Raw genomic sequence first — 22,981 nt, forward strand, 5'->3', positions numbered from 1 at the left:
TGTTTACTGGTTATTCCAGTGCAATGACTTTGGTCACCACAGAGTATTTTTAGTCATTTATAACTCCCAAGACAAATTGAAAGACAATTTATGAAACTGTGCCGGCCAGCATTTTTGTAATCTACCGTGAGATATCGATTAGATCAGCAATCCTGTTGCACAATCCATCAATGACTCTTTACGACAGCAGTCGGAACCGAGCAGTATGTGGCTGCTTGAATTCATTAGGAAAAAAGTTTTATAATGTCAACAGCTTTTAAAACAGTTTGTGAGATCTTTTCCTTCCGAATGTCTGATATCACTGTTTTTTTATCTAATGAAATACCATTTTATGGCCAATTCACTCAGATTGGTCAGTTCGCCAATTTTTTTTACATAAGTTGGATAGATACACTGATTGTCAGTTTGAACAAGGATCTTGGCATTTTGTGAGTTCATTTAGATTGGTTCACTGATCTTATTTATTTCAGTTGGATAAACTAAATATCAGTTTGAACAAGAATCTTGGCACTGCTGGTTTTGGTGAAGTTGGATTGGTTGTTTCAAAATGTCAGGTGAAGGAATTCAATGCTCAAGGTTGCAATCTGACAGCAGAAGAAATAAGAGCATTCAAAAAAAACTCTCGTAATGCCAAGGTAAAGACCAGTTTATATACCTGACCACATATCTGCTATAATTTTGATTTTTTACTACATTATACACATTATTATATGTTTTTCATATGGAACAAAGCTCAGTGTAAGCAGCCATTCATGAGTTTGACAGACTGAAATAGCTTGAGTTCAGCATTGTCTACACAATTTATCAAACCCTGTGGTAGTGGGCATGGGAGTGAAATCTAAAAATTTTATTCTGTGATTCAATGGATATTTTTCCTGAGCTTCGGCACTTTGTTTATTACCGTAACAATGACCAATCACTAATAAGTCAACAATTAGGTAACAATCGCAATTTGCGCAACCGCTCAGACACTTCTTCTCTCAGACGGATGATCAGCATGACTTTGAACATTACCTTGTTTTCGTGGTTTCGCATGTTATTTGTCAGTTTTCAGATCTTTCCAAAACTCATATCTCTTCTGGTCATAGTCATTCGCCCACGTAATCCATTCCAAATTCATTATTGAATGATTGTCAAACCAACTATAGAAACAGAATTTCTTGCAACTCAAGTTTGATTCATTGTTTTTAAATATTATTAATTAACGCTGTGGTCAATAATCATATTAGCTCATGTTTAATTGGTCATTTGTCATAAAACATTTTGATCAAAACACCACACATGTTTCATTCATTTCAAAAATTTCACTGGTTATCTGTGATCCATATTATTATGAGTTGTCTGTCCGCAAGGGTAAAAGGTTTGGAACATCTTCTCTAGGTTCTATCTATGCAATGACAGTCCTGCTTATATATCTGAGTGACTGTTCATACTTATTTGATGTGGAGGTATTCTGTATTAAAGGCAAGGCATTTTTTTCGCCCACTGTAATAACAACCATACATAAGTTTAACCTAAACAAAATGCCTCTTGAAACGTGAAATTCCCCCTTTTCTCTCTCTACATCTCTCTTCACTCTTCTGTGTTAGTAGGCACCAGCCTTCAAACATTCAAATGCCAAAATACCTACCTTTATTGCACTGATGTTCGTTATCTTTATGTTTTTAGATATCAGTTATTGATATCAGTCAAAATTCAATGGACGAAGAAGCTTTTGATGCTCTTGGTGACCTTTTATCAAACTATAAAGTTGACCAACTCATTGTAAAAAATTGCCAGCTAACAAAAGCAAAACTTGATGCTCTTGGAAGTCATTCTGGATTAAAAGTATGACCAAGTTATATTATAATATCATGCCACTGTTGCTCTTTTGTTGAGTTGGCTAGAAAATACACACAAAACAGCTGGTTTTATGATGTTTGATATTGGTAAATTTGGATAGTAAAGCCTTCTTTTTGCGGGAATATCTAAAATTAAAGATGTAAATATCCAAAATAAGGCGTGCAAGATCAAATTTAACAAATATTTTTATTTTTAATTAGCTTTACAATCCCTCAAAAAATTGTCTGCACCCCACTTTTGAGAACCACTGGTCTAGGGTCGATACAAACAACCACTTTTGTACATATCTGTTAGTCATATCTGTTACAAAACTTTTGGATAAGATTTGGATATGTAGTCTTATTGATACTTGAAATACAATTATTTATCTATGTTTCAGTTATCCAGGTTTGACATCAGTGAAAATCCAATGTAAATTACCAAGTAAGGTAATCAGAGATGCTGTGGCAGTTTATATTCCAATATTTTATTTGAACTAGTTGATGCACTATACTATATTTCTGCTTTCTGCTAACAAACTGTTTTTTTTTTATTTCGGTTTTTATTAATCATATCTATCACAAAACTTTTAGTGAGAATTCAGATATGTAAGCTATTTGTTTATTAAATTTCATTTCTATGTTTTCAGCTGTCCAGGATTGATATCAGTGAAAACTCAATGGATGAAAAAGGATTCAATGCTCTCGGTTCTTTATTATCAACAAATATTAAAGTTCTTCACCTTGTCATGCAAAATTGCCAACTCACAGAAGAAAAACTGGACGCTCTCGGAAGTCGCTCAGTATTAAAGGTTTTGTTTTATATTGTTGCTCGATATATGATTGAATAATCTGTTAAGTATATCCGTAGTGATTTTCTATTCAGCATTTTTGCCAAACTAGATGGCGATGTAGAGGAGATTGAATTGATCTCCTTTTTCTCTGTTCTCCTTTCAGTGTAAAGCAAATGATTTTATTGGTATTATTTGTTAACTTCTGTTTATAAAAAGTTATAAAAACTCAAGCACTCTTTTTGTAGTGGAAACATGGCACCCATATAGCTGGCTTTGTCATGATCCAACTAACGGTGTCACTTATAGAGCTAGCAAATTGTACTACAGCACATCACTTTTCAACTTGCTTATATTTGTTGCAAATTTCAAAATTTAGTTGTGAATATTATATAAAAATGTTGAATATGAACACTCCCCTGTGACATGATTAGTTAGTTTAGATTTATTCTTCTATGAGTCATAATGTTCCCCATATTACAGGCATTGATATGAAATACTATCTTTCAATTTAATGAATTTTTAAAGTTTCCTCCCAATAATCCTATTCGTTTTACCAGATTTCCACTCTGGATATCCGATTAATAACCGGCATGACATTTGATCTATTTCTCGCAATATCTAAGTTTGCAACTGAGAGTGAGGTCAAAGAACTTCTGATGGACCCATGGAAAGAGTTTGAAGCAACCAAAGATCAAATAATGGAATTGAGTAAATGGAAAGTCTGTGGAAAGGTTTGTAACATATTCATTGAGACTTGGAATATGATAACGAAATTATTGCCTAATCCATTAAATATGTTGTAAACATTTTGTTGATAAACCTTGGATCTCACTTTATTGTACAGAGTGTATGTGAATTTATGTCCAGAGAAGGTCAACCCCGAACCATTGTTTATTTACATTTTCAAATAATATTTCGAATATGTTTTAAGTTTAGATTTCCCAGTTTTTCAGAATGTTTCTATTTGATATTCTAGTAAACAGAAGGTTAAAAAATCCTGGATTGAGAAAACATAAGATACTTTGCATAACATCTGGCACCGATTAGGCAAAATAATAAAAAGATATTAAATAAATGATAAATTTTCAAAATGAATATTCAATTTATTTATGAGTTGAAGGACTAATTTAAATATTTATTTTAGTTGGATGTACTGAAGGTCAGTAACAACACGGATCTTGGCACTGCTGGCTTTGGTGAAGTTGGATTAGTTGTTTCACAATGTCAGGTGAATGAACTTGATGCCTCATATTGCAATCTGACAGCAGAAGGAATGAAAGCTTTCAAGGGAAACACTCTTAATGCAAAGGTAAAGACCAGTTTATATACCTGACCATATATTTGCTATAATTTCAAACTTTGTTGCTGCATTATGCGACATTATCACATGCTTTTCACATGGAACCTCCGCACCTCTGATTACTCTCCGTGAGTTTGCAGGTTCGAATCCCATGTGGGGATAGTTATGTGCGAGAGGATTGCTGGACTCCTCGCCGCCGTTGGATGGTTCACGTGACTTCTTGTAACTCAAGTTTGCTTCATTGTCTTTAATTAACCGCTTATCATGATTAACGCTGTGGTGAACAATCGTATTTGTTGGTGATTATTCTGACATTCGCTGGAAAATATTTTGACCAAAATAACACGCCTGTTTTATAATTTGACTGCCGTTGCCTGAGCCATATTATTGTGTATTGTCGGTTCACAGGCGTAAAAGATTGAAAAAACCGCTATTTCTGCTTTATCCATGCAATGACAGTTCTGCTTATATATCTGAGTGACTGTTTATACTTATTTGATGTGAAAGTTTTCTGTATCGAAGACAATGCATTCATATTGCCCACCGCATTAACAACTGCATATATAAGTCAACTTGAACGAAATTCCATATGAAAAGTTAAATACACTATCTTTCCTCTATTGTGAGCAAATATTTTTTTCAATAGAATTTAACAATATTTTGATATCAGATTTTATTATGCAACATTATCACATGCATTTTGCTAAGAACGAAGCTTTGTGCAGGCAGCCTTTGGTGAGTTTTACGAGACGAAATATCTCAGGCTCAGCATTGCCCATACAACTCATCACACCCTAAGGTGGTGGTGGGCATGGGAGCGGAATCTGAGAGTTTTAACAATATGATACAATGGATATGCAATATGTGCACCCGCTCAGACACTTAATTGGTTTAGACAATTATTCAGCATAGTTGTGAGCATTGCCTTGTTTTCACGGTTTTGCACGTTATTTGCAGTTTTCTGTTGTTTCAAAAAAAAACCTAACTTATATCCTTGGTCATTTTATTTGCCCATATTTTCTATTCCAAATTTATTCTTGAATGATCGCCAAAGCAACCCTGAAAACGAATATCACTCAAGTTTTAGTCATCGTTTTTAATTAACCGCTTGTCGGGATTAACGCTTTGGCGAATAAACCTATATTTTTTAGTGTTTGATCTTATTTTTGGATGTTCCCAGTCGCATGGTAATGATTGGTAATCACTGTTCCAGGCTCTATCCATGCAGTGACAGTCTTGCTTATATATCTGAGTGACTGTTCACTTTATGTTTGATGCGGAGGTTTCCTGTATTGGAGACAATGCATTGCTATCGCCCACTGCAATAACAACTGTTTAAGTCAACTTGAATGAAGTGACCCTTCAAAAAGTCAAATACTGCTTTTTTCTATTTTGTATGTGAATATTTTTTCAATAGAATTTTACAAAATTGGTCTCTGGTATTCGAAAAAGCTTAATTACCAAGAAGGCTTTTCTTCATGTAGTATTTATGTTCTAATTAACTAGGAAAATTTTATTCAGGTATCAGATTTTGTTTGGATTGATTTTCTATCATAACAACACACTGTTGAATATTTGATAAAAAAATTTGGTCATCTCGATCCATCAGTTTTTATGGTTTTCTTTTTTATTCCTCATGCCTTTAGTCTTTGTCAGGATCACATTTATGAACAAGTTTATCTACATTAGTTCACTGATCTTATTTATTTCAGTTGGATATATTAGATATCAGTGACAATTATAATCTTGGCACTGCTGGCTTTGGTGAAGTTGGATTAGTTGTTTCAAATTGTGAGGTGAAGGAATTGCATGCTCGGAATTGCAATCTGACAGCAAAAGAAATAAGAGCATTCAAGGAAAACACTGGTAATGCAAAGGTAAAGACCAGTTTATATACCTGACCATATATTTGCTATAATTTCATACTTTTTGCTGCATTATGCGACATTATCACATGCTTTTCACATGGAACAAAGCTCAGTGTGAGCAGCCATTGATGAGTTTGAGAGACTGAAATAGCTTGGGTTCAGCATTGCCCACACAATTTATCACACGGCACGGCGATGTGGCTCATCGCGTTGACCGATAGGAATACGCCCGCAACCGCACCTCTGATTACTCTCCGTGAGTTCGCAGGTTCGAATCCCATGTGGGGATAGTTATGGGCGAGAGGATTGTTGGACTCCTCGCCGCCGTTGGATGGTTCACGTAACCGCTGGTCGGTCACGGCTTCCTCCACCATCCAGTCTGTGCTTCCGAAAACAAGTAACTAACTAATCCCATATCCGACATGGAATGGTAACCAGCTGAGGGGCCGTGGTTTGCCATATGGTTAAGCCGTATCATCGGCTTTCTTCTCCCCCTGGATAATTATGTAAAAATTATCCTAAATATCCACACCCCTAGGTGATGGGCATGGGAGTGGAATCTGAAAATTTTATTCTGTGATTCCATGTATATTTTTTGAGCTTTGGTTATTTGTTTATTACCAGAATAATGACCAATCAATAATAAGTCAACAATAACGCAACAATCGCAATTTGTGAAGCCACTCAGACAATTCTTTCGCTCAGACGGATGATCTGCATGGCTTTGAACATTGCCCCGTTTTCGGGGTTTCGCTTGTTATTTGTCAGTTTTCGGTTCTTTCCAAAAACTATTTCCGGTTATAATCATTCTCCCACGTAGTCCATTCCAAATTCATCATTGAATGATTGCCAAACCAACAATAGAAACAGAATTTTTTGTAACTCAAGTTTGCTTCATTGTCTTTAATTAACCGCTTATCGGGATTAACGCTGTGGTGAATAATCGTATTTGTTGGTGTTTAATCGGACATTCGCTGCAAAATATTTTGATCAAAACAACACGCCTGTTTCATAATTTGACTGCTGGTGCATGAGCCATATTATTATGCATTGTCTGTTCACAGGCGTAAAAGATTGGGAACCGCTGTTTCTGCTTTATCCATGCAATGACAGTCCTGTTTATATATCTGAGTGACTGTTTATACTTATTTGATGTGAAGGTTTTCTGTATTGAAGACAATGCATTCATATCGCCCACAGCATTAACAACTGCATATATAAGTGAACTTGAACGAAATTCCATATGAAAAGTTAAATACACCATCTTTCCTCTATTGTGAGCAAATATTTTTTCAATAGAATTTAACAATATTATGATATCAGATTTTATTATGCGACATTATCACATGCATTTTGCTAAGAAAGAAGCTTTGTGCAAGCAGCCTTTGGTGAGTTTTACGGGCTGAAATATCTCAGGCTCAACATTGCCCATACAACTCATCACACCCTAAGGTGGTGGTGGGCATGGGAGCGGAATCTGAGAATTTTAAACACTATGATGCAATGGATATGCAATATGTGCACCCGCTCAGACACTTAATTTGCTCAGACAAATATTCAGCATAGTTGTGAGCATTGCCTTGTTTTCATGGTTTTGCACGTTATTTGCAGTTTTCTGTTGTTTCAAAAAAAAAAACTTAAACTCATATCTCTGTTCGTAATATTTGATTTGCCCATATTTTCTATTCCAAATTTATTCTTGAATGATCGCCAAAGCAACCATTAAAACGAATATCACTCAAGTGCTTGCCGGGATTAACGCTTTGGCGATTAAACCTATATTTTTTAGTGTTTAATCGTATTTTTGGGTGTTCCCAGTCCGCATGGTAATGATTGGTAACCATTGTTCCAGGCTCTGTCCATGCAGTAACAGTCCTGCTTATATATCTGAGTGACTGTTCCCTTTATGTTTGATGCGAAGGTTTTCTGTATTGAAGACAATGCATTGCTATCGCCCACTGCAATAACAACTGTATAAGTCAACTTGAATAAAGTGACTCTTCAAAAAGTCAAATACTGCTTTTTTCTATTTTGTATGTGAATATTTTTTCAATAGAATTTTACAAAATTGGTCTCTCGTATTCGAAAAAGCTTAATTACTAAGAAGACTTTTCCTCGTGTAGTATATATGTCTTAATCAACTAGGAAAATTTTTATCAGCTTCAGATTTTGTTTGGGTTGAATTCCTATCATAACAACAGACTGTTGAATATTTGATAAAAAAATTTGGTCATTTTGATCAATCAGTTTTTAAAGTTTGCTTTCTTCATTTCTCATACTTTTATTCTTTGTCACGATCAAATTTTGTGACCGAGTTCATCTACATTAGTTCACTGATCTTATTTATTTCAGTTGGATATACTAGATATCAGTGACAACTATCATCTTGGCACTGCTGGCTTTGGTGAAGTTGGATTAGTTGTTTCCAAATGTCAGGTGAAGGAACTAGGTGCCTCATATTGTAATCTGACAGCCGAAGGAATGAAAGCATTTAAGGAAAACACTAGTAATGCCAAGGTAAAACCAGTTCACATACCTGAACATATATTAGCCATAATTTAGTAATGTCAAGTCAAGTTTATTTTTTCAACCAGTAAAAAATATCACAATCATAAATTACGATAAAAAATAATTTTCTTACTGGGGAAGAGAAGTCGCGACGAACCAAACTGGTTATCGAGCAGCGACACCCAAATGTTTTGGAGATTGCTGTATTATACGACATTATCACATGCTTTACACTTGTAACAAAACTCTGTACAAGCAGCCATTGATGAGTTTGACAAACTAAAATATTTCAGGTTTAGCATTGGCCACACTATTTAACAAACCATGAGGTGGAGGGCATAGGAATGGAATCGGAAAAATTTTAAATCTGTGATGTAATGGATATCTTTCCCGAACTTCGATTTCTTGTTTATTTAAGAAAAAGTGACTATTCACTAAAAGGTCATCAATAAAGTAACAATTTTTTCATAAATAAGTTGTTTATTGAATATCCTAAATGTCATTATAACTTCCTATGAGCTCCAATTTAATGCATTAAAAATTATTCCCAGAAAATCTACAATAGACTGGGCATGAATTAGCTAACAACCTGTTTAGAGCCATCCATGCCCAGTCTATCGTAGAATTTCTCTAAACCAGTTTGTAAGCGCGATTTCTGCGAAACAACCCCCAATTATGCATCACAAATTTTGCAATACTCAAGTTTAGGAACAATTTTTCGGAAACATCTATATCTTTACAGTTATGACCAACGCTCATTAAAATAATTTTCTAAATTAAATGAATATTGAATGGAAATTTTAATTACCGGTATACAAATTCAACTCTGAAATTGTGACATAATATCAGAAATTAACTGTTGAAAAAATAAAATAAAACTGAAAAATAATGGATTTTATCATTTGTATAAAGTTTTTAAGAAATGTATGAATGTGAAAAATAAAAAATTGGTCCTGAGCTTGAGTCACTAAATTTTCTGGAAGCTCCGCTTACAGCTAAAATGATAGGCTTGGCTCCAGCTCCTCCAAGACATCACAGCTTCGACCCTTTTTCGCAGTGCTTAGCACAATTGGCAAATCGTTGAACTGAGTGATATCTTAGTAATTGATTTATATTATTTGGGGTAATAGTGAGTGTATAAAGGCTTTTATTAGAGAAACAGGCAAGAGAAAACAATACAATAATATTCTTTGCAGTTTCACAAATTACTTGAGACGGCGTGAAAATGTTTTTATTTTCTTAGCGGTTATATTTTTGCCATTTTTCTTTTATTCTCTGATAACACTATGCACTGCTGATTTTGGTTAAGTTGGATAGCTAATTTACAATGTCAGATGAATAAATATTTAATTTAATTAATCGCTTGCCGGGATTAAAGTTGTGGCAAATAATCGTATTTGTTGGTGTTTAATCAGACATTCGCTACAAAATATTTTGATCGAAATACCACATCTGTTCCATTCATTTCGAAAATTTGACTGGTCCATGAGCCATATTTTTTTGTGTTGCCAATCCGCAGGGGTAAAAGGTTGGAAACTAATGTTGTAGGCTCTATCCATGCAGTGACTGTCCTGCTTATATATCTGAGTGACTGTTCATCTTAGTTTGATGCCGAGGTTTGCTGTTTTGAAGGCAATGCATTACTATTGCCAACTGCAATAACAACTTTATATAATAATCAACATAAACAAAACGCCCATTGTAAAAGTCAAATACTGCTTTTTTCTATTTTGTATGCGAATATTTTTTTCAATAGAATTTTACTGAATTGGTCTCTGGTATTCCAAAAAGATAAGCTTAATTACCAAGAAACTTTTTCTTCATGTAGTATATATGTCTTGGGAAAATTTTAATGAGCTATCAGTTTTTGTTTGGGTTAGATTTCCATCAAAACAACAGACAGTTGAATTTTTGATAAAAAATTTGTCCATTTTGATCAATCAGTTTTTAAAGTTTGCTTTCTTCATTTCTCATACTTTTATTCCCTGCCACGATCACATTTTGTGACCGAGTTCATCTACATTAGTTTACCGATCTTATTCATTTCAGTTGGAAATACTAGATATCAGTTTGAATGATAATCTTGGCACTGCTGGCTTCGGTGAAGTTGGATTAGTTGTTTCAGAATGTCAGGTGAAGGAATTCAAAGCTTGGGATTGCAATCTGACAGCAGAAGAAATGAAAGCATTCAAGGAAAACACTAGTAATGCAAAGGTAAAACCAGTTCACATACCTGAACATATATTTGCCATAATTTAGAAATGTCAAGTCAAGTTTATTTTTTCAACCAGTAAAAAATATCACAATCATAAATTACGACAAAAAAAATAATTTACTTACTGGGGAAGAGAAGTCGCGACGAATCAAACTGGTTATCGAGAAGCGACACCCAAATGTTTTGGCTCAACATTGCCCATACAATTCATCACACCCTGAGGTGGTGGTGGGCATGGGAGCGGAATCTGAGAATTTTAAACACTATGATGCAATGGATATGCAATATGTGCACCCGCTCAGACACTTAATTTGCTCAGACAAATATTCAGCATAGTTGTGAGCATTGCCTTGTTTTCATGGTTTTGCACGTTATTTGCAGTTTTCTGTTGTTTCAAAAAAAAACACTTAAACTCATATCTCTGTTTGTAATATTTGATTTGCCCATATTTTCTATTCCAAATTTATTCTTGAATGATCGCCAAAGCAACCATTAAAACGAATATCACTCAAATGCTTGCTGGGATTAACGCTTTGGCAAATAAACCTATATTTTTTAGTGTTTAATTGTATGTTTGGTTGATCTCAGTCCGCATGGTAATGATTGGTAACCATTGTTCCAGGCTCTGTCCATGCAGTAACAGTCCTGCTTATATATCTGAGTGACTGTTCACTTTATGTTTGATGCGAAGGTTTTCTGTATTGAAGACAATGCATTGCTATCGCCCACTGCAATAACAACTGTATAAGTCAGTGGTTCTTAAACTTTTTCGAGCGCGACCCAAATCTGAGTTTTATGAATACTCGCGACCCAATCCTAAATAACGCAAAATGTGTTTTTAATGTTAGTACAGTTTGACTCAAATACAGACAACTATTTATTAGAAACAGTCCATTGACTCAGTGAGATTGATGAAACTGAAATTTCCTTTTCATTATATCTTCAATACACAGCTCTATTTTACTTAACGCAATACGCAAGTTGTCACGGGTATCGAGGCGATTGCGAGCTTAGTTTTGATACCGTCAGTGCCAAATATCCTCGCTCGCACAAGTGCCTTGTCGCAAATTGTAGCAGAAAAGGCGTCCGCCGTCCGTCGCAAACACGACATCCTAGCTGGCCTTCGGTATCTCTCGCAATATACAACTTTTTACTCATCAAATGTGCACACACTGCTTCGTTCGTGGTCAATGGTGCCTCGAGATGAAGTCACATTTTCTCTAGATATTGAATAATCTAATGTCGAGAAGCGAGCTTTTTCATTGCGTTGTTTATTACAATTTACAATACCAAAAAGACATCCATTTTTGGTTATTTTAATCCACTAAGACGACATTCCACGCGGTCAACACAACGACAAGCGACGTGCATGGTTACCGATACCATAAAAATAATACACGTGACTGGCATATCAGAATTGTGATGTAACAATTAGCTCAAAACAGTTCTTTCTGTGAATGAAATTTTATATTTCATTATTTTTAAACACCAGAGTTTAGAAGCTAAATTGAAACATTGGGAAAGCTGAAAATTCTTCCTTCTCCTCTTAGATTGCCCTTGCCTTGACGACCTTGTCGCGACCCATTTTTAAACCTTCCGCGACCCATGTTTGGGTCGCGACCCATACTTTAAGAACCACTGGTATAAGTCAACTTGAATAAAGTGACTCTTCAAAAAGTCAAATACTGCTTTTTTCTATTTTGTATGTGAATATTTTTTCAATAGAATTTTACAAAATTGATCTCTCGTATTCGAAAAAGCTTAATTACTAAGAAGACTTTTCCTCCTGTAGTATATATGTCTTAATCAACTAGGAAAATTTTTATCAGCTTCAGATTTTGTTTGGGTTGAATTCCTATCATAACAACAGACTGTTGAATATTTGATAAAAAAATTTGGTCATTTTGATCAATCAGTTTTTAAAGTTTGCTTTCTTCATTTCTCATACTTTTATTCTTTATCACGATCAAATTTTGTGACCGAGTTCATCTACATTAGTTCACTGATCTTATTTATTTCAGTTGGATATACTAGATATCAGTGACAACTATCATCTTGGCACTGCTGGCTTTGGTGAAGTTGGATTAGTTGTTTCCAAATGTCAGGTGAAGGAACTAGGTGCCTCATATTGTAATCTGACAGCCAAAGAAATGAAAGCATTTAAGGAAAACACTAGTAATGCCAAGGTAAAACCAGTTCACATACCTGAACATATATTAGCCATAATTTAGTAATGTCAAGTCAAGTTTATTTTTTCAACCAGTAAAAAATATCACAATCATAAATTACGATAAAAAATAATTTTCTTACTAGGGAAGAGAAGTCGCGACGAACCAAACTGGTTATCGAGCAGCGACACCCAAATGTTTTGGAGATTGCTGTATTATACGACATTATCACATGCTTTACACTTGTAACAAAACTCTGTACAAGCAGCCATTGATGAGTTTGACAAACTAAAATATTTCAGGTTTAGCATTGCCCACACTATTTAACAAACCATGAGGTGGAGGGCATAGGAATGGAATCGGAAAAATTTTAAATCTGTGATGTAATGGATATCTTTCCCGAACTTCGATTTCTTGTTTATTTAAGAAAAAGTGACTATTCACTAAAAGGTCATCAATAAAGTAACAATTTTTTCATAAATAAGTTGTTTATTGAATATCCTAAATGTCATTATAACTTCCTATGAGCTCCAATTTAATGCATTAAAAATTATTCCCAGAAAATCTACAATAGACTGGGCATGAATTAGCTAACAACCTGTTTAGAGCCATCCATGCCCAGTCTATCGTAGAATTTCTCTAAACCAGTTTGTAAGCGCCATATCTGCGAAACAACCCCCAATTATGCATCACAAATTTTGCAATACTCAAGTTTAGGAACAATTTTTCGGAAACATCTATATCTTTACAGTTATGACCAACGCTCATTAAAATAATTTTCTAAATTAAATGAATATTGAATGGAAATTTTAATTACTGGTATACAAATTCAACTCTGAAATTGTGACATAATATCAGAAATTAACTGTTGAAAAAATAAAATAAAACTGAAAAATAATGGATTTTATCATTTGTATAAAGTTTTTAAGAAATGTATGAATGTGAAAAATAAAAAATTGGTCCTGAGCTTGAGTCACTAAATTTTCTGGAAGCTCCGCTTACAGCTAAAATGATAGGCTTGGCTCCAGCTCCTCCAAGACATCACAGCTTCGACCCTTTTTCGCAGTGCTTAGCACAATTGGCAAATCGTTGAACTGAGTGATATCTTAGTAATTGATTTATATTATTTGGGGTAATAGTGAGTGTATAAAGGCTTTTATTAGAGAAACAGGCAAGAGAAAACAATACAATAATATTCTTTGCAGTTTCACAAATTACTTGAGGCGGCGTGAAAATGTTTTTATTTTCTTAGCGGTTATATTTTCGCCATTTTTCTTTTATTCTCTGATAACACTTTGCACTGCTGATTTTGGTTAAGTTGGATAGCTAATTTACAATGTCAGATGAATAAATATTTAATTTAATTAATCGCTTGCCGGGATTAAAGTTGTGGCAAATAATCGTATTTGTTGGTGTTTAATCAGACATTCGCTACAAAATATTTTGATCGAAATACCACATCTGTTCCATTCATTTCGAAAATTTGACTGGTCCATGAGCCATATTTTTTTGTGTTGCCAATCCGCAGGGGTAAAAGGTTGGAAACTAATGTTGTAGGCTCTATCCATGCAGTGACTGTCCTGCTTATATATCTGAGTGACTGTTCATTTTTGTTTGATGCCGAGGTTTGCTGTTTTGAAGGCAATACATTACTATTGCCAACTGCAATAACAACTTTATATAAAAGTCAACATAAACAAAAGGCCCATTGTAAAAGTCAAATACTGCTTTTTTCTATTTTGTATGCAAATATTTTTTCAATAGAATTTTACGGAATTGGTCTCTGGTAATCGAAAAAAAGCTTAATTACCAAGAAACTTTTTTTTCAAGTAGTATATCTGTCTTGGGAAAATTTTATTGAGCTATCAGATTTTGTTTGAGTTGAATTTTCATCAACACAACAGACTGTTGTATTATAGATAATAAAAAAATATTGTCTATTTTGATCTATCAGATTTTATATATTTTTTTTATTTTTCCTAATTTTATTCTTTGTCAAGATCATATTTTGTGACCCAGTTTATTAGATTGGTTCACTGATCTTATTTATTTCAGTTGGATATACTAAATATCAATTGGAATGAGAATCTTGGTACTTCTGGTTTTGGTGAAGTTGGTTTAGTTGTTTCAAAATGTCAGGTGAAGGAATTCAATGCTCAGGGTTGCAATCTGACAGCTGAAGGAATGAAAGCATTCAAGGAAAACACTAATAATGCAAAGGTAAAACCAGTTCATATACCCGAACATATATTTGCCATAATTTAGAAATGTCAAGTCAAGTTTATTTTTTCAACCAGTAAAAAATATCACAATCCTAAATTACGACAAAAAAATAATTTACTTACTGGGGAAGAAAAGTCGCGTCGAATCAAACTGGTTATCGAGCAGCGACACCCAAATGTTTTGGAGATTGCTGTATTATACGACATTATCACATGCTTTACACTCGTAACAAAACTCTGTAAAAGCAGCCATTGATGAGTTTGATAAACTGGAATATTTCAGGTTCAGCATTGCCCACACTATTTAACAAACCATGAGGTGGAGGGCATAGGAATGGAATCTGAAAATTTTAATCTGTGATGTAATGGATATTTTCCCCGAGCTTCGATTTTCTTATTTATTTCAGGGAACAGTGACCAATCACTAAAAGGTCAACAATAACGTAACAATTTTTTCATAAATAAGTTGTTTATTGAATATCTTAAATGTCATTATAACTTCCTACGCGCTCCAATTTAATGCAATAAAAATTATTCCCAGAAAATCTACGATAGACTGGGCATAAATTAGCTAACAAACTGTTTAGAACCATCCATGCCACTAACAGGTTGTCAGCTAATTTAATCCCAGTCTATCGTAGATTTTCTCTAAACCAGTTTGTAAGCGCCATATCTCCAAAACAATCTCTAATTATGCATCACAAATTTTGCAATACTAAAGTATATGAACAAATTTTCGGAAATATCTATATCTATACAGTTATAACCAACGCTTATTAAAATAATTTTCTAAACTAAGTGAATATTAAATGGAAATTTTATTTATACAAATTCAATTCTGAAATTGTGACATAATATCAGAAATTAACTGCTGAAAAATAAAACTGATAAATAATGGATTTTATCATTGGTATAAAGTTTTTAAGAAATTTATAAACGTGAAAAATAATTAATTGGTCGAGAGCTTGAGTCACTAAATTTTGTGAAAGCTCCGCTTCCAGCTAAGATGATAGGCTTGCCTCTAGCTCCAACAAGACATTACAGCTTCAACCCTGATTTGTAGCGCTTGGCACAATTAGCAAATCATTGAACTGAATAATTACGGTACTTGTGTGAGCGTGTGGAATATTTCAATTATTTTAGGTGAGTGAGCACGTACCACTTCTTCTTGGCAAAACCTTCCATCTTATATACTGTACGCTTTAAACCTTATCTAAGGTTTTGTTTGCTCTCCTGATTTCATTTTCAGTTTTTATTTATTTGGGTTTACCAATCATTTTATTGTTATGCTGATAATGGAGTCGAAATAAACTTATACTTATAAGTAATTGCTTTATATTCTCTGGAGTTATGATGAGTGTATGAAGGTTTTATTAGATAAACAACTTTTAGCCTGGAAGGCAAGAGAAAATAATACAATTATATTTTTTGCAGTTTCACAAATTACTTGAGGCCATGTGAAAAAATTTATATTTTATTTGCGGTCTATATTTTTGCCATTTTTCTATTCTCTTATAACACTCCGCCCTGTTGATTCTGGTGAAGTTGGATAGCTATTCCACAATGTCAGATAATCTTATTTATCTTTGCGCTTATATTTCCTGTCTCTTTGCATTGATTCTCTAATAAAATTGGAAAAAATTAGAGTTAGATATAGAGTTAGTATTATTGTTCCACTTTCTGCTCCACAATGTCAGATGGACAAATTTATTGATAGGTTTTCTAATCTGCCTGTCAAAGTACCCGAAGTATTCAAGGGAAATACTAAAGGAGCAAACCAACCCATATGCGTCCCAACCATGACCTATATATCAATTCATAAATATTATATGATAACAACATGTATCATTTCAGATCGACAGTTTGAATCTGAGTTTGAACAAAGTCAGCAAACTCGGAGATGAAGGATTATCTACAATCAGTGAAATTGTTCATAAATGCCGGGTTGAAAAATTGCACATGTGGGAATGCGACTTCAACGATGATCAGTTGGAAAGATTCATCATAGCATTGATTGCTGATACTGGGGTTGAGTTCGATGGCTTCTAGTGAGTCACAGACGCCGTATCCGAGGATGATTTTATTGGAATATTTGATTTAAAATTATATTAGTTCCACATTTCTTCAGTTTGTCTGTCTGAGATAATCACTTTTCGTTTTGTTTCAAAATTTTCGAGCAATTTGTTTTTATTTTATTTTTTTCAATCCGGTCTCTAATGTTTAGCAAGTATGGTCCGTTTATCGCATTATGTCTTATGGAAATTTCTTTTGATTTTCATTTTATTTTATCAAATATTTCAGTCGGGGATAAGTAATATTTAACTAGTTGCATACAATAAACAATGGAATAACTGTTATTCACAACCTGGCTATTTTACCAGACATTTTATGCCCGCGGATTGCCGTGTTAGACTATTAATGCTTTTATATTTTCGTAAGTATGAAAATACGAATTAAAAATAAATTATCGGACATTTTACCACTATTTTTATGTCAACAGATGATCGTGAAATTTTAGAGTAGTAGGCTGGCTAATGCTTTTATTTTTAACCATGAGTTATGTTGAAAAGAGCTAAATTAATACGGCAAGGCATTTTGAATGCTGGTATCGGTCATGGATTTGAATATTTTGTCCAACAGAAAATCAACTTAATAAAAAGTTGATACTTTCAAATATTTGCCAAAAAGCGGAAAAAGTATGAATTATATTTCTCAATAAATCTTTTATCGAATTGGGCCCCGCACCCTGTGCTAGTCTTTTTCTGTTTTATTTATCTGCATTATGATATAAAAAATACTGCTGAAAACGTAAAATATAAAGTGAAATAATCTTTCTTATAATATTAATTTGTTATGCATGGTAAATTTAGTAAATTATCGTTCTGTCGCCATTAGCAAATAAAAGACTCAACTGTTTGTCAATGCTTCCTATAAAAAACAAAATTGCGGAAGCTGTTGATTTTAAATAAATTTGCTAATAAAACGGCTGAAAAGTATTTTTCTGAGGAGTATAATGAAATTGCCTATTTTGCATTTATTGATGTTAAAAGTAAAACAATAAAAACATCCTATTACCCTAAATTTGTTTTATAGCAAGTATTGAATGTTTATTTTTTTTTATATAAAGACCCATAAATTTTAATATGAAGAGTAGAGGGGTCCGCCATCAGATTTCTAATTGGGCCCCGCAGTAACTAGCACCTGCTCTTTCGTTGTCTACAAGAATTCTCTGTCTTACCGTTATGACTTCAACCCCATATAATTTTGGGAATTATCCAGCACTCAACTATGTGCTCAAATCACACAGCTTTTTCTTACATGTTTATACAAAATGGATCACTTTTCTCCCCAATTCGCAACGGAACTTAATTATACGAAAACCTGCAATCGCCAAACTAACTACGGCTTTGCTTTGTCAAGTCACTATATTAGTACAATATACATGCATAGCCTTCTTTTGTTCATACCTGCTTGCATTTTTTTAAGTACAATTCTGCACTCCAAAGATAAAATTATGCGTGAGAGGATTGCTGGGCTCCTCGCCACCGTTGGGTGGTTCACGTAACGGCTGGTCGATTACGGCTTCCTCCGCCATAGAGTCTATGCATCTGAAACAAATAACTGGCTAACTAATCCCAACATGAACTAGTAAATAGACTAAAGGCTGTATGAATAAGCTGTCTCGTCGGCTTCCACCACAGTCCTATCTAATTCTAGGCAAGATTTAGACATAATTAACTGATATGCTGAAACTAAAACTCATTTAGCTTTTGTATCTTTCAATAGTAAAATTTTTCCAACTGCTTTTTCATTTCTTAGGTCAAGTTAGGTTAGGTTAATTGCCCGTTCTTACTAATTTATTGTCATTCGTTCTTCACTCTCCTTAAATCGCTCGCTGCTCGGCAAGTGATAGCTTTGTGAATCGCGATGTTTGCTTAACAGAAGCTAGCTGGTAGGGCATTATATCGTCATAAATATAGATAATAAATTGGACTCGGGTATAGTAGGCTTTGCGACGCAAGAAGGATTGGAATTGCTCGCATGTATCAGATTAAACTACATTTGAAAACCTTGTTTCGTGAATCGCCACAACTCCAAAATTGGAACTTTTCTGCGGGCCGCGCAATTTTTCCTTGAGGCCCGCGGGCCGCGCAATTTTTCCTTGAGGCCCGCGGGCCGCAGCTTGCACACCCCTTCTCTAGTCGATAATATGATATCCTCTGATTACCCAACGCAGGTTCGCATCCCGTGTAGGTTAATTATCTGCGAGAGGACTGCTGGCCTCTCGAAGCCGCAGGGTGGTTCATGTGCCGCTAGTTAATTATGGTTCCCTCTATCATCATGTATGTGTATATAAAACAAGTAACATGCCAAATAATCTCTCACCGTTTTGTCTGATAAAGACGAGAGTTGTTGAGACATCTCATCGGTTTCCATCTCCCCCGGGATAAATATGAAAATACTGTCTAATGAGCAAGTCTGGTGAAATGCCACCAGAACAAGCGCCATATAAGTCGCAACTGGTTTTATTTCGAAACGATACAATAAATTTAAAAAAAGTCGTAATATTCTATGTTAAGCGATAAATTCCGGACACCGAAAACACTAGGTCAAGCGATGATAGAGGAAACCTTAAACCAGTGGTCGGCAACCTTTTCAAAGTGACGGACCAGTGAAGCCTGACCAAAATTTTGGTGGACCACCTTTACGCAAACGAACTAAGCCTATGCAATAAATTATACGCATTAGGAAATTTATGTTGACAATATACTAAATACGACGGTGATGCTATTTAGTGCGATATCTGCATTTGTTGGCTGGCGATTAACTGTTCCCATATTGGAGATAGGGCCGAAGTTGACACACGTAACGTGTTTTCTACATCCGGACTACTTCGTTATTTCGTTTTTGTAGTTATCATTATTGAAAACCAGGCCTCACATTAACAAGATTTTGGGAAAGGTAACAATGCCTGTACCCCTTCTGACTCTGTATTGATTGATGTTTGTTTTGCCATAAGTAATTTTTTTACCCGATGTGCTAACTTTATAATTATCCGGATTCTGGAGTATAGAATTAGCACTGACTAGGCATGACCGGTTAGCTACGAGCCAGTAATGGAGTAGTCACGCTCTTAGCGAAAATTATTTTGTTGGAGATATCTAATACGGACTGATGAGAGACACTCTTATACGGGCGCAGTGGAAACAATTGACCCAGCATTATTGCGACCTACTGACATGGCAATTGTTTTTGAAGTCAGAAATGCTGCTGAAATACATCGGGTTTGGTGTTGGGTGCTGATTTTAGTCGTAGGGTTTGTGGTTAAATTGTAGAGGTTTTATAATGGCCCTGTCCGTTTTTGTGTCACCTCTCTGCGGACCGGCGATGGGCCGCGGCCAGGTGGTTGCCGACCACTGCCTTAAACAACCATCGGTTACGTGAACCACCCTATGCTGAACTCTTTGCCATCGTGGGGTGGTTCTGGTCTGTTACGGCTTCCTCCGCCATCAAGTCCATCCATTGGAAAACAAATAACTGGCTAACTATGTCCAACATGGACTGGTAAATGGAGTGATAACCGGACGAGAGAGAGATATATTTAATATTACAAACAATGTCAAAATAATGATACATTTGGAGCAACAGAAAATATATTTTAATTTAACAATATTTGGTTGATCATTATTTGAGGGTCAGTATGCGAGACCGGTTAGGTCACCGAGGCTCCTGGCCCGTACTGTATTATATACTATATGAGAAATCAATCAGATATAGCAGGGGTGTGCAAACTGCGGACGGCAAATAAGAATTGTGCGGTCCGCGGAGTGCCAATTTTGAATGGTGTGCCCGCGAAAAGAGTTTTTAGTTTTGTTAGTCTGGTGTGTGAGAGCAATTCCAATCTCATTGCGTCGCAAAGCCTATAGTAGCGCCTGCGTGCATCTGTCATATTAGCAAAACTAGCTAGCAAAATCCTGTTGAAAAATACACGTTATAAAAACGTGTTTTTCACTCAAATCGTTTAGTCGGTGTGAAAATAAATTTGAATAGCAGTTGTTAATTTATGAGTTTTAATGCGCCATTTCTGCAAGAACCCCTAACAGTGCCGTAAGATCAATAACAAAAAGGAAATAATTTTTTGTGCTTTCACCTACAGTAGAAACTTTACCTACGAAATTAATTCGTTCCGGAAGCATCTTCGTAGGTACAAAATTTCATAGGTAAGGGACGCACACTACCTGTAAATAACCTATTTCGTTCTAAGATCCCAAAAAAACTCATATTATGACATATTATTGTATAGCAGTTTAGCAATCACGCAATAGTTCGTTTTTTGCACTCTTTCCTTGCATTCCCTTTCTTAATCGCTTATATTTCTTTCGAAATCAATTCATAACAGTAAGTTAGCAAGTAACTCTAACCAACATGAGCTTCACAACTTAATAAATCAAGCAGAAATAGAGAAAAACGGTGGTACAGACGAACTATATTATGTAAGAATGTAGCAAAATCAATGCAGCGCTCTTCTCCAAAGCTGACTCATCTGTTCTGTCATAATATATTTCTTTTTAGCCATTCGTCATGAAATGACAAAAATAGTTTAAATAAATAATGGAGTGTTAACAACCATAATGAATAAACGAACACCGAGTTTCATCAGATAACTCAGAGTCTTGAAACTTTTTATCTGAAGGAAAATGATCTCGTTTCCAAGGCCTCGCTCGCGTGCCGAATAAATGGGCTTGCGTGCCAAGTAAAGCACGCTTGCCAGAGGTTTCCATTGAGGTGTATATACACCATTGATTTCCCTACACCCCCCTATAGGGGGTGAACACCCCCCCTAAAATTTCAACCCCCCCCCCCCCCTAATTTTGGGGTACGATTCCACACTGTTATTCCCAGGTGCGATTCCACACTGTAATTCTTAACTCAATTATAATTGTATTCAAATATAACGACTATGGCATATTTATTAGTGTAGATGAGGGGGGGGGGGGCAATTACGGCCCGCGTAACGATTTAAAATGGCCCGCCGAACTTGAGTGAAATAGTTGAACCGTAAATATATACTATTGGTTTAACACTTCATGTGGTACCTTTTAAGTTTTAGATACCGTCTATCCTTACATCATTATCGCAGTTTAAGCACGTTTATTTCGTAACAATTGAATTATACCGGTATATCTTATGTATACGTATGGGTATTAGGATCACACACCGCAGTATTTTAGAATATCAGCCGCATATTAAGAAAAATTAAAGATGTCACAAAACGAAAACTAGTCACTGGAAACAGACATTTTCAGATGAATGGCAGCGTTTTTATTTCTTCATTGAAAAGAACCAAACTTCAGCGATTTGTCTTTCTTGCCAACAAAATATTTCAGTTCTGAAAGAATACAACAGTATGCGCCATTTTGATCAGTTGACGCGCGTATTTCAAAATTTAATTCATTGCCTAATTCATACAAAAGTCAAACGAACATGTTCAAAAAAATGTTAAATGTGTAACAAAACAAGCCATAAGTAGCCATTCATACGATGTGCTAGATGAACAAGCTAGATCCATGTGCTAGATGAACAAGTAACTTCATTAGTCACTATCAGTTGTAAATTACTTGCTTGAAAGCAGTGCTTGTTATTTATTTCTCGGGAATTCTATCAGCCAAATATTATAATTATTAATTTCATTACATAATATACTGCGATGCTATGTCTAGCTTAGAGCCTATTTTGGTGTCTATTTCTCAAAATTTTCTCAGGGCGCTTAAGCGCGCCCTGAACCCCAGCCGTGTCGTCGAGCACTTTTCCTCGCTCTCTTTTTCTGGCCCTACAATATTATTCTGCTGTGTATTTTGGCTCGCCGTCAATCAACTTGGGGGAACCCTCATGTATACGTTTCGTAAATACATACAAATTTTTTAAGGATACAAAGAGTTTCATCGCTAATAGCAAATTATTTACCACCCCCTAAATTTCGAAACACCCCCCCCCCCCCTAAAATAAAAAGCTGGGGAACATACTGATATACACCTCAATGGGGGTTGCCAACCCCTGGACTAGACTAAACGAAGACTGCGGAGAG

At 35.1% G+C, this 22,981-nt stretch overlaps 3 protein-coding genes across 4 annotated transcripts in view; 2 read left to right on the plus strand and 1 right to left on the minus strand.

The window, feature by feature from the left end:
- Positions 1 to 22,981, plus strand: part of LOC120331108 (uncharacterized) — a 447,434-nt gene that overhangs the window by 223,379 nt on the left and 201,074 nt on the right. The gene's annotated exons all lie outside the window — the stretch shown is intronic.
- The window catches only part of LOC120331502 (protein ABHD12B-like), a 117,973-nt gene that overhangs the window by 81,920 nt on the left and 13,072 nt on the right, over positions 1 to 22,981 (plus strand). The gene's annotated exons all lie outside the window — the stretch shown is intronic.
- LOC120336002 (general transcription factor II-I repeat domain-containing protein 2-like) overlaps positions 1 to 22,981 on the minus strand; it is a 305,240-nt gene that overhangs the window by 71,951 nt on the left and 210,308 nt on the right. The gene's annotated exons all lie outside the window — the stretch shown is intronic.

Source organism: Styela clava, chromosome 9 (assembly GCF_964204865.1).
Source record: "Styela clava chromosome 9, kaStyClav1.hap1.2, whole genome shotgun sequence".
Classification (NCBI taxonomy): domain Eukaryota; kingdom Metazoa; phylum Chordata; class Ascidiacea; order Stolidobranchia; family Styelidae; genus Styela; species Styela clava.